At 37.1% G+C, this 16,395-nt stretch overlaps 1 long non-coding RNA gene across 1 annotated transcript; it reads left to right on the forward strand.

Moving 5' to 3' along the window:
- Positions 1-1,901: 1,901 nt before the first annotated feature.
- Positions 1,902-16,395, forward strand: LOC123648384. The gene is made up of 3 exons (XR_006738600.1): positions 1,902-3,385; positions 7,436-7,477; positions 16,365-16,395. It is a non-coding gene; the product is annotated as an uncharacterized LOC123648384 (long non-coding RNA).

Consider the following 16,395-nt stretch of genomic DNA (forward strand, 5'->3'; position numbering starts at 1 on the left):
TTTAATGTGTTGAATCTCATTATGGTGGGCAGAATAATTGCCCCCACCAAAGATGTCTGTGTCCTAATCCTCAGAGCCTGTGAATATGTTGGGTTAAATGACAAAGGAGAATTAAGGTTGCAGGTGGAACTAAGGTGCTAATCCAGTGACTTTGAACTGGGGAGATTTTTCTGGATTCTCCACGTGGGCCCAGCATAATTAAAAGGGTTCTTAAAAGTGGAGGCAGGAGTTGGAAGAGTGTCAGATTCAGAAGGAAATGTGAAATACAGCAGAATGGTTAGAGAGAGATGCACCATTGCTGGCTTTGAAGGTGGAGGAAGGGGCTGTGAGCCAAGGAGTGTGGGCGGCCTCTAGAAACAAGAAAAGACAGGGAAGCAGAATCTGCCGTAGAGCCTCTGGAATGAACATAGCCCTGTCAACAACTTGATTTGAGCCCAGCGAGGTCCGTGTCAGACCTCTAACTACAGAACTGTAAGATGATAGATGTGTGTTTAAGCCGCTAAGTTTGTGGTAATGTGTTACATACAGCAGCAACAGAAAACTAATATTCTCATGCTAACTAATTTTTGGTCATCTTTATTTTAGAAGTATTTTTCTAATTTAATTTGGTAATTTTTATTTTAGAGGTACTTTGTTAATCTGTTGTCAGTCTCAATAATTACAAAATAATTTTTAAAATCTTAACATAGCACTTCAAACTCAAAAATATGTTTCTAAGAGTGACTTAACAAGATATTTTGCACTACCATTTTCCCACGTGTTTATATTCTACAATAAATTTAAAAAGCGGTGTGTTAAATGCTGTGGTGTATGAGATTAACATTCTTATTCTTTTGCAGTGGGGATGATCAGTTGTGTGCGCTGCATAAGCCAGATGTTCCATAGTGAGGTGTTCCCACTGTCATCTGGTTTTCTGGTTGAAGATTAATTAACACAAAACTCAAGTTCTTAATTGACTTCTACAACCCCTTCCTGTTTGGAAATGTCTGTGTTTTATATAACCTGGTCATTTAATGGACAGTGTCAGAAGTTATCCCTTGATGTGTTACCGTGACCACAATGGCACAAACTCTACCCTTTCTGTCCATGGGGAGACACGGCAGCCTGGCACCAGCTGCTGTGGCTGATGTTTGTAGAATTGCTGCTCTGAATTTTTGGTTCCACTCGAGCTATCCGGGGACCTCCCTGGCATTTGGGTATGACCACACATCTTGGATCTCCTTACCCAGTGTCATTATTTCCACATCAATCCAGGACTGAAAGGAAAAACTTTCCATAGGGATTGGCAGCCTTTAGCTCTGTGACATCAATCAATGCATTATGCTTATCCTAACTATGTGTTGGAGGTGAGGGGAGTGGGGCAAGAATTCTTAAATAGAAAACCAAGTTGTGAAAAAAGACATTTCAATACAGTGAAAGTAAAAAGAAGACATTTAAATAGTTGCTATGTTTGGGGAAGGCATCAAAACAGAAGGGTTTCAGGGAGGAGATATTGGGTGTTGTTTTCTTTTGTTTTTTCTTTGTTTTTATTCAGTTGTGTAATGGACATAACAAACTAAGTAGCCAGACGGAACTGCCTATAAATTAGCACCACTTTTAAATGCCAACAGTAAATTGGAGGTGAACTTCCTGTGTGATGCCAACATTGAAATATCTTCCAAACCTTGTATTTTTAAATGATGAGAGAACTGTAGTAAAAATGAAAATGTAAGGCCTTTGTCCTTTTCTGATTTTAGAATAAGTTTCTCTCTTAAATTTTGGCCATATGTGACCATACTGAGAGGTTGTATGAATATTAGTACAAGACTGACTTTTATTGTGGTAAAATATGCATAACATAAAATTTATCATTTTAACCATTTTTCAGTGTACAGTTCAGTGACATGAAGTACATTCACGCTGTTGTGCAACCATCACCACCATCCATCGTCAGAACTTTTATCTCCTAGACTGACTTTTTCCATAGGAGGCGACTTTAATAACCCACCTGGTACCTGGATTTCTTTTACTTTTCACACTGTCTTTTAATTATCCTCTTCTGGATATTTCCTCTGGGCTTAAAAGGCCCTCTGTGGAGAAGTACAACATAAGGGAGGTTTAGGTGACCAAATGGATCAGGAAAATCATGTTTATCTCCCAAAGTAAAGCAACAACTATGGGTGACTTTTGGGTTCAACTTAGGAACACTATTATTTGAAAGTCCCCAAGAAACTATTAACTCCAGGTCACCCTGGTGACTCGAATTTCTTGGATGTGGGTCTTCATGGTCTCCAACCAAAAGTCATTTCCACCCAAGAGGGGTTCAGGTGAAAGCCCCAGGGCCTTCTCTAGGGTACAGGAGCACCCCAGACTGAGCTGGTTGTAGGACGGGCTCAGCGCCCTAGAGAGAAGAGCAGCCCAGATCAGGGGACATTTACATTGATTTTCCCAGGACATTTCTACAAATGGATTTTGGATGGAAATGTTTGTTATTGTTCTCAATCAGGTGATTTTCTCCTATTTTAATGAGACCAAAGAAAGACTATTTTAATTCTGGCCAAGCTGGTCTTGGGGATTGAAAAAAAATCTAACTTTTAGGAATACTCTGGAAATGTTGGAATTCTACATCTAAGTAGGTAAATGTTTTTAATTGATAACTAACCCAATATGTGAAAATCTATACAAACATGAATAAGAGGATGACTAATACTGAAATTAACAACAGTTTTCTTTTAAATATTAATAGCAAATTCCTAAAACTGTATGATTCTGTTTATAAGAACGTGTTTCACACTGCTTGGCAAGACCAGTGACTGTGTAAAATTAACTATATATATGTATTTTCCATGGATCTAAAACTTTAACTGTCTATAGGGTTGCTTGTCATAGTTGAATATTGTTTAATTGCTTTATAAATATTATTGATTATATTTTGATATATTTTATAGTCATTCACTTTTTTAAAAGTTTTAATTTATTGATAACGTAGTCATTCGCTTTCTTTCAAATCTTATTTTTACCACAATATGTTTCATAGCTAGACACAAAATTAAATGGGTCCAAATTGAACAATTGCTTCTATGTTATTGGTTCAATATGGTTGGGTCTTCCTTGATTCCCTTTTGTTTCAATCCTGTCATATTCCTTTAGGCCAAGAAAATGAAAGCTTATCTGGATTATACTTACGCTTAATATCGACATGGATTATAAGTGAGTGGAAAAACCACTCACTCATATACTCAGCCACCCTGGACTGAAGTGCTCTGTGGAACAGCCAGAAGTGTCCACGACGTGTTTGCACCTGAAGCTCGTGGAATGTGTTTGAGGAGCCTCGAGCTCTGTGCAGAAACTGTGGCCCAAGAGCCAGGGTGGAAGAAGGCTGGATGAGCAGACCACACGTGGAACGGTAAAGTTACATTCCTAGCTGGTACCTCTGGGAGAATACCACTCTCTGTTTAAAAAATCAAATTTCTGTATATAATTGATCTATCGGTCCTTATAGTCAGCATCATCAGGTCGTAGAGTGTTACTTAAGTCATTTTGCTGCCTCTGAGAATGAGTGTCATTCACTTATTTTGTAATAATTGTGAAGTTTAGTCAAGAGAATTTCCTTAAAAAAAAAAATGCATGCTTAAAGTATTTTCATCTTCGTCTAGATGGGTTGTAAAACCCATTTCTACTGAAGGAGAATTTTAAAACAGGAACATATTTCTAAGAAGCATCCCTAAAGTACAGAAATATTTTTCCCCATTGTACACAAAGAATATGTTTTCATTCCTAATTTATAAAACCTCAAACGGAACATCTCAATAGAGAGTGGTAGTTAAAACTGAGTATCAGCATCTTAGGATTCTGTTTCACTCACGCACAAGTTTGAGCAGGTGGAATGAGGCACAAATCGGTGACAACAGAATGCCTTGTGGACAGTGTGTGACCCTGCCCATTATGCCTTATCATACATCAACAAACTCAGGGACAAACACAAATGCCTGGGACTCTCCTGGCCCTATTTGCTATCACCACTGCCACCCCCAAAGACAGAATCTGGGGTGCAACTTGGGAGCTACGTCAAGTGCATGTTGCTTTCGTTTCCTGCTCAGCATGTACACGGACTTCCCTTGAGTGCGGACTTTTCTGTTGAACCAAGAGCTTCATGGAAAGGACCCTGGGGTGAGGTGAGGAGAAGCTGCCAGTACAAACTGATGAGGAGGGCAGAGACCAGAAAAGCTGCTCGAGTGTGGGCAAGTTTTAGTGTGATGTGATTCCAAGTAGAAACATCTGTGACTCTCTTAAATAGAAAGGGGCAGAGATAAGGGGATGCTTGGTGAAAATAGTGTTTGTTGTAACTTCTTGGTATCCTTGTGGGTAGAGAGGAAAGACAAATATTTACATCTCTCTTCTGGAAAGCTACCTTTAGCTGTAGTTAAACATGTGGGGTAAGTTGAAAGAAAAGCCTAGCCCTGGGGCGTGTTTGACCTATGTTTAATTCATCAATCTGCAAACAGTAAAATGAGTCAAATTAATTTTTCCACTTGGTTTGTATTTCACAAGGTAACAATGGAATGCTTCAGTCTGCTCAGGAGACCAGTTGTATCAGTAATTGCATTTTGGGCTGTCCTTCCTGTATGTCTTTATAAGTGCAGGCAAATTGAAAAATACTCTAGACTTTGTACTGTATGGGAAAGGAAACACCACGTGATCTTCTTTTTAAAGTATAAGTAAAGTGGCTTTTTCCTTTTGAAAATTGTAGTAGAGCAGTGCTTTTTAAACTATGCATGGTGAACGATGAGTTTTTAAAATTTCTAATCTTTTGCAGTCTGGTACTTTTGTAAATACAATAAAAATGTTGCTCCGAGATCAGATTGCTACAAAAGTTTCTAAACACTTATTCTCAACTTCTGTACTTACTCTTACAGAGTGGTAATAAAGACTTCACAATGTGACATTGGCCTACAGACCACACTTTATGAGCACTGAAATATGAATTTCAGGCAAGAATGAGCAGATTCTGATGTTATTTATCTGGGTGACTGAGATTTTGCCCTGAGTGGGAGGGCAGTGCTTTGGGTTTTTCTGCTGTTATTGGTCCAGCCAAGGCCACTGTGTGAGGTTGTGTGGGGTGTACCTTGCTCAGTGGTACCTGAACGAAGAGGTGAATGGGGGCTGAGACTTCTCTCCAAGCCATGGCCCTTGAGGGAGGGGACAAGATGTCCACTGCATCAGAGGAAGGGGTGTCTTTTCTACCAATGAGGCTCAGTCCACTGGCCAAGCCCTGCACCAGTACTGGGTGTGTGTGTGTGGGGGGGGTGCCTTTTCCTAATTTGCATAAAGGCCTATTTGGCAGGAGTTGGGTAGGGGAAATCCTACAGACTGAGGACAGGAAGCACAGCCAGTCCTCACTGGAAGTTGGCTGAGACCTGTAAAGTCAAGAATTAAGGTTACCAGCTGCGTCCCTCACGGTCCCTCAGGTCTCGTCTCTCAAGATTACTCTGCCTCACTCTGTACATCTCTCTCCTCTCCCTTGGCTCTGTCACTTTGGCTTTCTCCATGTCTATCCCCCACTCCTCATCCCGGGCATGTAAGGCTGCTCCTACCTCTGAACAGAACTGCATCTTAGTTCACTACTTCAATTTTTTGAAGCAGAATCTGATCAGCTCAGCCTACCTATGGCCCTCGAACCATGTGTCCCTCTCTATCCAATAATCTGTGGCCACTGTATGGGGAGAGGGAGCCCCCGGCACAGATTCCCAGTTTCTGGGAAGTGGACGTGAGCAGGACCACACCTCAAACCGTATCTAATGCATGTGCATGTTGGGCTTTTCACAGCTCAGGTGTGCACACGATTGTTAACCAGTTCATTAGAGAGGAACAAAGACAAGTGCCTTGTGACACAGAAGTCTTAGGGTAGTAGTCACACAAGGTTGCCCTGTGAAGTAGTATTCTCAATGGTCAGAGTAGAAGATGGAAAGAAAAAGTTACAGTTGCCCAGAATAATTCCCGTCATGGGCAGGTTTGTTGATGGTGGTCTGTTTAAATAGCTTAAAAGATACTAATGTGCTGTTTTTAAAATGCAAACAAAAGCTCTGTGAGCTTTATTGTAGCACTTTGATGGAAAATGTATTACAGTTCTCTTTTGTCCTCTAAACGTTATCTAAGCACATTTTTAGCCACCTTTTAGCCTGAAGTTGGTTAGCTATGTTTGCAAAGCATTCTGGCTCCAGTACTTGAACTTCATGTTGCAAACTTTGGATCTGTCATTGTCAGCTTCCTCCACGTTCCATGATGACTTCCTTAATTTGTTGTTCTCTTTGTGCCATGGGTAGTGAGTTCTTACCAGCAGTGAGAAATTAGCTCCTCCACTCTTAAGCATAAGCACAAAGGTCAAATCTGATGATCTGAAGCTTCACACACAGAACTCCCAACAGCTCTATCACAGGCTAGTTTTATGTTTACTCTAATGAAATATTCCGCTCCCCCAATACCTCTTATGACTTCTACAGGATATTATATTTGTTAAGGTACATCCTGGGGCCAGGAAACGGAACAGAGTACCCAGACTCTTAGAAAGGTAAACCAGGCAGTTGTTTTCATTGGTCAGAATTGCATTTGTGGTTTTCTAGACATTGATGTAAATAAAAATAAGTCTTTGGAAGGCCTCATAGTGGATATCAGAAAATATAGTTTGGTATTGTAAACTATCCCACAACTAAAGCTATTTCTGGATCAACCTGTGTTGGAGACATTAAACATATCTATATTTCAAGGATCGATGCAAGTAAACTAAGCCAAGAGCAGAGTTCTATATTTTCTTTTGCTTTGTTTTTTAAATAAATGCACAGAAAAGAAGATATTTCTTACAAGCTAACCATCAGCAACACCTAGTGGAATGGGAAATTGTATTGAACAATGCTATAGAAATGACGGTATCAAAAGCAGTCATACTTACAGCTTCATTCTAATAACCTCAGTCTTCATGTTAAAAATCTATACAGGAAGAAACAAGTCCCTTATAGGAAAGACATTGTTGGTACTATACCCGTAGTTACTCCAGTTCAGGAAAAAGGAAGTAAATATGATGAAATAATTTTAAATGGTTCCAAAGCCATTTCCTTACTTTACTAAACCATCTCCAGATAATGGGATTTTCTAAGTCAATTATTATGTTAAACAAGAGGCAGTGATGAAAAATTGTAACCAAAGACATTTTCAGATGGATGAAACAAAATAGGCTTCTTCAGATATGAACTGGAAAGGAACCTCTCCACATAATGTCACTTTAAAAAGGTTTGTAAAATCTAGGAATGTAAGCAGACACATAATGTTAAGGGCAACCTCACAAGAATTTTAATAGTGTGTTTATTGTTTCTCAAAGTACTTCTGCGTAGACTGCTAGTCTTAAGGAAATGCAAAGTTATTAATAGATTAATGCAATCTTTAATATCATTTAATCCCACAGGAACCAGGGAAGATCGTCATCATCTATGGGGCAGACCCAAAGGTTGTCAAATCCTTATCTATGGAGAGAATCAAGTATCATACTAAATTATGAACTTTGTGATTAATGATCCATTACCTGGCAGCTACTTTTCTTTATAGGAGCATTCTGTTTCTTAGCATCAAGTCACACTTTTGGTCCCTCTATGCAAATGTGCCAACTTCACATTTTCCAGTCCCTTACAACAACTCTTTGGTCTTGAGCTTTACTGTAGTGGAGAGATGATTTTATGAATCTCTTGCCACGAGGTCAAGCCAGGGAACTTCCACATTATCCTTTCAAGAGAACCAGCTTCCAAAGTGACTTCAGAGACCCAGAAGGGTCACACCTTAGTAGTAGAGCTAAACTATCCCATAGTAGAGGCTATTTTAGACCCACCCTTAAAAAATAAAAAGAAGCCATGAAAGGATTGAACAAATCTGATCTTCTAGTAACTTAACCATCTTCTGGAGCAAAGCCACTCTTTAAAGGAAGATAAAGTTCAGATACTCAAAAAACCTAACAACTCAATGTTCAACATTCAATTAAAAATTACTAGATATGCCAAGAAGCAGGCAAATGTGACCCATACTAGGAGGGGAAAAAGAAAACAGTCAATGACAGATGATGAAATTAGTATATTGAAGACTTTGAAATGGCTATTACAAATATGTTCCAATATGTTTAAGGATATTTAAAATAATCAGAAAATGTATTGAAGATATTAAAAAAGAACCAGATGGATCTTCTAGAGATGAAAAATATATCTGAAATGAAAAGTATACTACATGGGATTAACTGCATCTTAGACATGGGAAAAGATCAATAAACATGGAGTTGTAGCAATAGAAAGGATTCAAACTGAAACACAGAAAAAGGATGAAAAAAATGGATCTTCAGTGACTTAGGGGTAATGTCAAGTGGTTTGTTATGTGTATAATATCTGGAGTCCTAGAAAAGTGTGTTTGAGGGGAGGTTAGGCAGTTTATTCCAAATTTGATAAAACTGAACCCACAGATCCAAGAACCTTAATGAACCCTAAGGAGGACAAACATACAAAAAGACCACAATGAAGCACATTGTAACTAAATTTCTGAAAAACAGTGATAAAGAGAAAAATCTTAAAATCAGCCAGAGAAAAAGGCATATGAGGTATAGAAGAACAAAGAATGAGAGCAGATTTCTTTTCAGAAACGATGCAAGTCAGAAGACAATGGTATGACACCTTTATGTTACAGAATGAAAAAAATAATATTGTCAACATGGAATTCTATATCCAGCAAAACATTCTTTAAAAATTTCACTTTAGGCTGGGCATGGTGGTGTATGCCTATAATCCCAGCTACTTAGGAGGCTGAGGCGGGAGGATTACATGAGCCCAGGAGTTCAAAGCTGTAGTGTGTGATGATCATGCCTGTGAACAGCCATTGCACTCCAGCCTGGGGAACATAGACCCTGTCTCAAAAAAAAGTGAAATAAAGGCTTCTTAAAACAGACAAAAGCTGAGAGATTGTCACTACCACATCTGCACATTAAGCAATGTTAAGGGAAGTTCTTCAGACAGAAGAAAAATTAAACCTTAGATCTACACAAAGTAATGAAGAGCATAAGAAATTATAAGTATATAGGTAAATATGAAACTATTTCATTTTTAATTTTATATATTTTTATTTCAAACTGTTAATTAAGGGGGTACAAGTTTTATTACATGGATATCTTGTATAATGCTTAACTCAGGGCTTTTGGTGTGCCCATGACCAGAATAGTGTTCATTGTACCAAATAGGTAAGTTTTTATCCCACATCCATTCTTCTGCCCTCTCCCCTCCTTGGTTTCTCCTGTAATTTATATCACTTTGTGCCTGTGTGTACCCATCTATAATATTAACTCCTACTTATTTGTGAGAACATTTGGTTTTTCATTCCTGAGATACTTCACTTAGGATAATGTTCTCCAGCTCCCTCCATGTTGCTGCAAATGACATTATTTTATTCTTTTTATGGCTGAGTAGTACTCCATGGTATGCCACATTTTCTTTATCCACTCATGAATTGAAGGGCACTTAGGTTGATTTCACATCTTGGCAATTGTGAATTGTGCTGTGATAAACATTTGAGTGTCTTTTTGACAAAATGATTGGATTGAATGGTAGCTCTACATTTATTTTTTTGAGGAATCTCCATTCTGTTTTCCGTAAAGGTTATACTAATTTTCAGTCCCACCAACAGTGTATAAATGTTGCTTTCTCTCTGCATCTGTGCTAGCATCTATTGTTTTTTTGACTTTTATATAATGGCCATTCTGATAGGGGTAAGGTAGTATCTCATTGTAGCTTTAATTTGCATTTCCCTGATGATTAGCAATGGTGAGCGTTTCTTCATTGTTTGTTGGCCATTTGTCTATCTTCTTTGGAAAAACTTCTGTTCATGTCATTTGTCCACTTTTTGATGGCATTATGTCTTTTTTTCTTGCTGATTTGTTTGAGTTCTTTGTAGATTCTGGATATCAGTCCTTTGTTGGATGTATAGTTTGTGAATAGTTCCTCCCATTCTGTAGGTTGTTTATTCACTCTTGATTATTTCCTTTGACGTGCAGAAGCTTTTTAATTTAATTAAGTCTCATTTATTTGTTTTTGTTGTTGCTATATTTGCTTTTGGGGTCTTAGTCATAAATTCTTTGCCTACACCAGTATCCAGAAGAGTTTTTCCTATGTTCTCTTCTAGAGTTTCTACGGTTTCATGCCTTACATTTAAGTCTTTAATCCATATTGAATTAATTTTTGTATAGGGCAAGAGACAGGGATCCTGTTTCATTCTTCTATTAATACATGTGGCTATCCAGTTTTCCCAGCACTATTTATTAATAAGCAGGGCATCCTTTCCTCAGTGTATGTTGTCTGCTTTGTCAAAGAGCAGGTAGTTGTAGGTTTTATTTCTAGGTTCTCTATTCTGTTCTATTGGTCTGTGTCTCTACTTTAATACCAGTACCATGCTGTTTTGGTTACTGTAGACTTGTAGTATAATTTGAAGTCAGATAATGTGATGCCTCCAGATTTGTTCTTTTCACTTAAGATTGCTCTGGTTATTCAGCTCTTTTTTGGTTCCAAATGAGGCTTAGAATTATTTTTTCTAGATCTGTGAAATATGATGCTGGTATTTTGATGGGGATTACACTGAATCTATGAATCACTTTCGGCAGTATGGACATTTTAACGATGTTGATTCTACCAGTCCATGAGCAGGGAATGTTTTTGTTTGTTTCATCTGCAATTTCTTTCATCAGTGTTTTGTAGTTCTCCTTGTAGAGGTCCTTAATATCCTTTGTTAAGTATATTCCTTGGTATTTTATTTTCTTTTTGGCTATTGTGAATGATACTGAGTCCTTTATTTGACTCTCTGCTTGACTGTTATTAGTATATAGAAATGCCACTGATTTGTGTATATTGATTTTGTAACCTGAGACTTGGCTGAATTTATTTATCAATTCCAGAAGTCTTTTGGTGGAGTTGTTAGGGTTTTCTAGATACAAGATCATATCCTCAGGAAACAGGGATAGTTTGACCTCCTTTTTCCTGATTTGGATGCCCTTTATTTCCTTCTCCTTTCTCATTGCTCTGGCTAGAATTTCTAATACTATGTTGAATCGAAGTGGTGACCATTGTCTTGTTCCAGTTCTTTAGGGGAATGCTTTCAACTTTTCCCCATTCAGTATGGTGTTGGCTGTGGGTTTGCCATATACAGATTTTATAATTTTAGGTATGTTCCTCCTACACCTAGTTTGTTGAAGGTTTTTATCATGACGGGGTGCTGGATTTTATTGAATGCTTTTTCTCTATTGAGATGATCATGTGAGCTTTGTTTCTATTTATGTGGTGAATCATGTTTATTGATTTGCGTATGTTAAACCATGTTTGCATCCCTGGGATGAAACCCACTTATCATGGTGGATTATCTTTTTGCTGTACTATTGAGTTTGGTTTGTTAATATTTTGTTGAGGATTTTTGCATCTATGTTCATAAGGAATATTGGTCTGTAGTTTTCTTTTTTGTGTGTGTCCTTTCCTGGCTTTGGTATCTGGGTGATACTGGCTTCATAAAATGAGTTCAGGAGAATTCCCTCCTTCTTAATGTTATGGAATAGTTTCTGTAGGATAGGTACGAGTTCTTCTTTGTAGGCCTGGTAGAATTTGGCTGTGAATGTGTCTGGTCTGGGGCTTTTTTATGTTGGCAGATTTTTATTACTGCTTCAATCTCACTGCTCATTATTGGTCTGTTCGGGGTTTCTGTTTCTTCCTGATTCAGGCTTAGGCTGTTGTGTGTTTACAAGAATTTATCTATATCCTCCAGCTTCTTTAGTTTGTTTGCATAGAGGTTTTCATAGTATTCATGGATGATATTTTGTATTTCTGTGGCATCACTTGTAATGTCTTTTTCATTTCTGATTGTGAGGTTATTTGGGTCCTTTCTCTTCTATTTCTGGTTAATCTGGCTTGTGGTCTATTGATTTTGTTTGTCTTTTCAAAGAAAAACCTTTTTATTTCACTGATTCTATGTATTTTTGTTTGTTTGTTTGTTTTCATTTCGTTTAGTCTGCTCTGAGCTTTGTTATTTCTTTTTGTCTTCTGGCTTTGGGGTTGGCCTGTTCTTCTTTTCTAGTTCCTTGTGATGTGCCATTAGGTTGTTAATCTGTGATCTTTCTGTCTTGTTGATGTAGGCATTTAAGGCTGTGAACTTTCCCCTTTCGGGTTTCTTTTACTGTATCCCATAGATTTTGAATGCTTGTGTCCATTTTGTCATTTAGTTCAACGGATCTTTTGATTTCCATCTTAATTTCATCATTGACCCAAGTATCGTTCAGCATCAGGTTGTTTAATTTCCATGACTTTGTGTAGATTTGAGTGTTTCTCTTGGAATTGATTTCTAGTTTTATTCCACTGTGGTCTGAGAAGATACATGGTATGATTTCAAATTTCTTGAATTTGCTGAGACTTGTTTGGTAGCCTAAAATATGATCAGTCTTTGAAAATGTGCAATGTGCTGATGAGAAAAATGTATATTCAGTAGTTTTGGGGTAGAATATTCTGTAAATGTCAGTTAGGTCCATCTGTTCTAGAGTCCTGTTTAAGTCCAGTGTTTCTTTATTCATTTCTTGCTTCAATTATCTGTCCAGTTCTTTCAGTGGAGTGGTGAAGTCTCTGACTATTACGGTGCTACTGTTTATTTTTCACTGACTTTGAGAATCATGACATCACACTCAAATTAGCATTTCAGCCTCACCTAGTTGATATCACCAAGACACCTAAAGAACTACAGATGGGATTGATTGAGCTCTCAGTAGATGACATTTTAAAGTCATTGTTTGATGCTAAGAAAGATCCAATTAAAATATGGAAAAATGCAGTAGAATACCCACGCCTTTGACAACATGCCCCCAAAATGCTTTCTTGCTTTTCAGCCAAATATTCAAATGTTGTTCTCCAAGAACAGAGTCATTAAAATGTTAGTTAACTTTAAAATTAACAAATAGTTGTCATTTTTTGAAATTATGAAATACATAAGTTATCAGTAGTTAGATTTTTATAAAATAATGTTACATTTTTAAGTATATCTAATTGAAGTTTCTTGAATGCGGCCTTATTTGATTACAGCTAAATTAATGTGGCCTTCCAACATGACAAGGCTCCCCATCCCTGGTCTAGCACATAATATATTTTGTTAAATGAATGGATTAATGAGGTATTGTAGCAGATCTTTTGTTTCCTAGTCAAGTGCTCACAAAATGTACATATTAATATAAAAGCAATCATGGTTGCCATAACATACAGCAGTGCTAAAAAGAAGAAAAGTGTAAAAAAAAATGTTAGTTTTGGAAAACCTGCTGATCTGAGTAGCCTTTTGTATGCTGCCTTTGAAGTTTGGCGTTTGTGGGGAGCTGTCCGTGGTGCTGATGAGGATGCAGATACTAGGTCAGATGATGGCCTTCACCAATTTTTGCACATATTTTTTCCTGGGCTATTACCCATTGCAACGCTGTTAATAAAAAATACTTTACCAAATATTTTTTCTTATGTAAACATTTGAAGAAAATTTAAAAAATAACAGCCTTATTGAGTTATTTACATACCACTAAATTCACATTTTAAAATGTATAATTCAGTAGATTTTAGTATACTCACAAAGTTGTGGAACCTTGACCACTAAGTTTGAAACATTTTTATTAGCACAAAATGAAACTCTGTATCCATTAGCAGTCACTCCTCATTCCTCACCCCCTTAGACACTGGCAACCACGAATTTACCTTGTCACTATAGATTTGCCTGTTTAGAACATTTCATGTAAATAGGAATCATACAATATGTGGTCCTTTGTGACTGGATTCTTTGATGTAGCATAATGTTTTCAAGGATTATCCGTGTAGTAGTATGTATCAGTACTTCATTTCTTTTTATTGACAAATAAAAATCCATTGTATGGATATACTACATTTTATTACTCTATTCCTCAATTAATGGATATTTGAGTTGTTTCCACTTTTTGGCTAATATGCATAATGCTGTTGTGAACATCCATGTACCAGTTTTCGTATGTACATGTTTTCAACTCTCTTGGATACATACCTAGGAGTGGAATTGCTGGGTTATGCGATCTCTTTGTTTAATATTTTGAGGAACTGCCAAGCACCTTTCCAAAGCAGCTGCACTATTTTATTAATACATTCTCACCAGCAACGTGTGAGGGTTCTCATTTCTCCATATCCTCATCAACATGTATTATTGTCTGTCTTCTTGGCTTTAGCCATTTTAGTGGGTGTGAAGTTATATCTCATTGTGGTTTTGATTTGCACTTGCATATCCCTAATGACTAACAATGTTGAGCATCTTTTCATATCTTTATTGGCCATTTGTTATCTTCTTTGGAGGAATGTCTATTCACATTCTTTGCCCATGTCTTATAAGTGGAGTTATTTTAATTGTTGAGGTAAAAGAGTTCCTTACATATTCTGATACAAGTCCCTTATCAGATATATGATTTGCAGATATTTTCATCTATTCTGTGGGTTGTCTTTTCACTTTCTCGATTGTGTAAGAGACTATTTTGAACGTTTTTAAAAACCCAGCATCTATGCTCTGAGTAGCTCATTTCACATCATAATCATTGGGAAATACTATATGAAAGAAAATTCTTAATTGTTCTTGGGTAAAATACTTAACCGTTGAAACTGGATGCTGCAGAGTGTGTGACATCTGTGCACTGCAGAAGTGGCACGCCCTCAGTGTTGTGCTTTTTCTCATTATACTGCATCTACTCTCCTCTCGATTAAACAAACTGCTTGCAAAGGAGAGCCAGAAAAAAGGGAAATGGAAGCACATAACTATTTTCTATCCTGGTAAGTATTATACTTCTGTTTTCAAAATCTGGTCTTTGGCAAGAAAATATATTCCTTTTACACAGAGATTAAATTATTTTGTAATTGGAAAACAATACCTTCTGCAAGAGTTTTTTCCCTTAGTGGAAAGTATAATAAGAAAGTGAATCATTAGTCAATGAACCAAAATCAGTTTTATTCCCTTAAAAACTTCCAAATGGAGTATTTATCCAGCACCTGCAATGAGTTGAAATAACATCTTCCAACTCTTGTAGTGCTAAGCTGAAAATATTAATATAGCTCCCCTTTATTGGCAGTTCTCTACTGTGTGGCTAAGGGAATGTTCTTCCTGCTAAAAACAAAAATTGATATCAATATAACTGAATTATTCAAACATTTAAAATTTAATTTGTTCATAAGAGTAAATGATATTTTTTCAAATGCCTGTTAGACAGAAATGATAGTGATATAATAGTTCATGGACCATTTCATTTACAAATATCAAATTCCCAACCAATTTACAAAATTTTAAATTCTTTTGCCCTAGTTTCTTAAAGTTAAGGTCATCTGAAGTACTTTTAATATTTTATCCAAATAATTCTCACCTAGATTTATTTTTTAAAATAGGGAGGGTGAGGGATAAAAACTTACCTATTGAGAACAGTGAACACTATTCTGGTGATGGGCACACCAAACACCCTACTTAAGCATTATATGAAATATCTGTGTAACAAAAACATGTATACCCCCTTAATATTTTGAAATAAAAAAACTACATAGATAGTAGAAGTCAGAAGAACTGAGTTCTATTTTAGATGTTACTGTGATCTCTAGAAGATATTAAACTGCTGCTTTAATTTTCCATCTCCTGAGGATGCTACATGAGGGATTAAATAAAACTGGCCTTGAACTTTTGTTTTCCTTAGCCATTGTTTGTTGCTGGGTTATGAAGAATTCACAGTCTTCAACAAAAACCCTAATATAACTTGGGCTAAGAAAAAGGCAGGTTTAAAGGGTCTCTTCAGTCAAGTCACCACTTTGGTCATTACCCTGCGCTACATAATCTCAGGGATGAGAGCATTTCAGAGGCATTGGCTCTGCCAGCCTCCATCTCCTCTCATTTGCCACACATCTCAGAGCAGGCACACAACTGCCCAAGTTCGCCTGGAGTTCACATAGCTTTTGGGAAGGACTCACTGGAAGTTATGACACCTGGGAAACAAAAGTTCTGATCACCTGGTGGTCTCAATAACCTCTTACTCCCGGGATGTCTCCTAGGGCAACAGTCATAAGGACACTTGAAATTTTGCCAGCGCTAACATCCATTAAAGGAACGAGGAGGAAATTACATTTCAATAAATTTTATTAACTCCAAATGAACCAAGCAAACATTTACTTCTTGTTTACAGTGTGCCAGGAACCAGGCTAGGTGTGGGGATGCAAAGATAAATGATCCAGTTCTTACTCAAGAGGAGATCACATTTTACTGGGAGACCAAATGGAAAACAAATACTGATAAAACAATTTTATATCTATTTACATTAGGAACCAACAGAGATGGAGAAATTAATTCTCA

This window comes from Lemur catta, chromosome 12 (assembly GCF_020740605.2).
Source record: "Lemur catta isolate mLemCat1 chromosome 12, mLemCat1.pri, whole genome shotgun sequence".
Lineage (NCBI taxonomy): Eukaryota > Metazoa > Chordata > Mammalia > Primates > Lemuridae > Lemur > Lemur catta.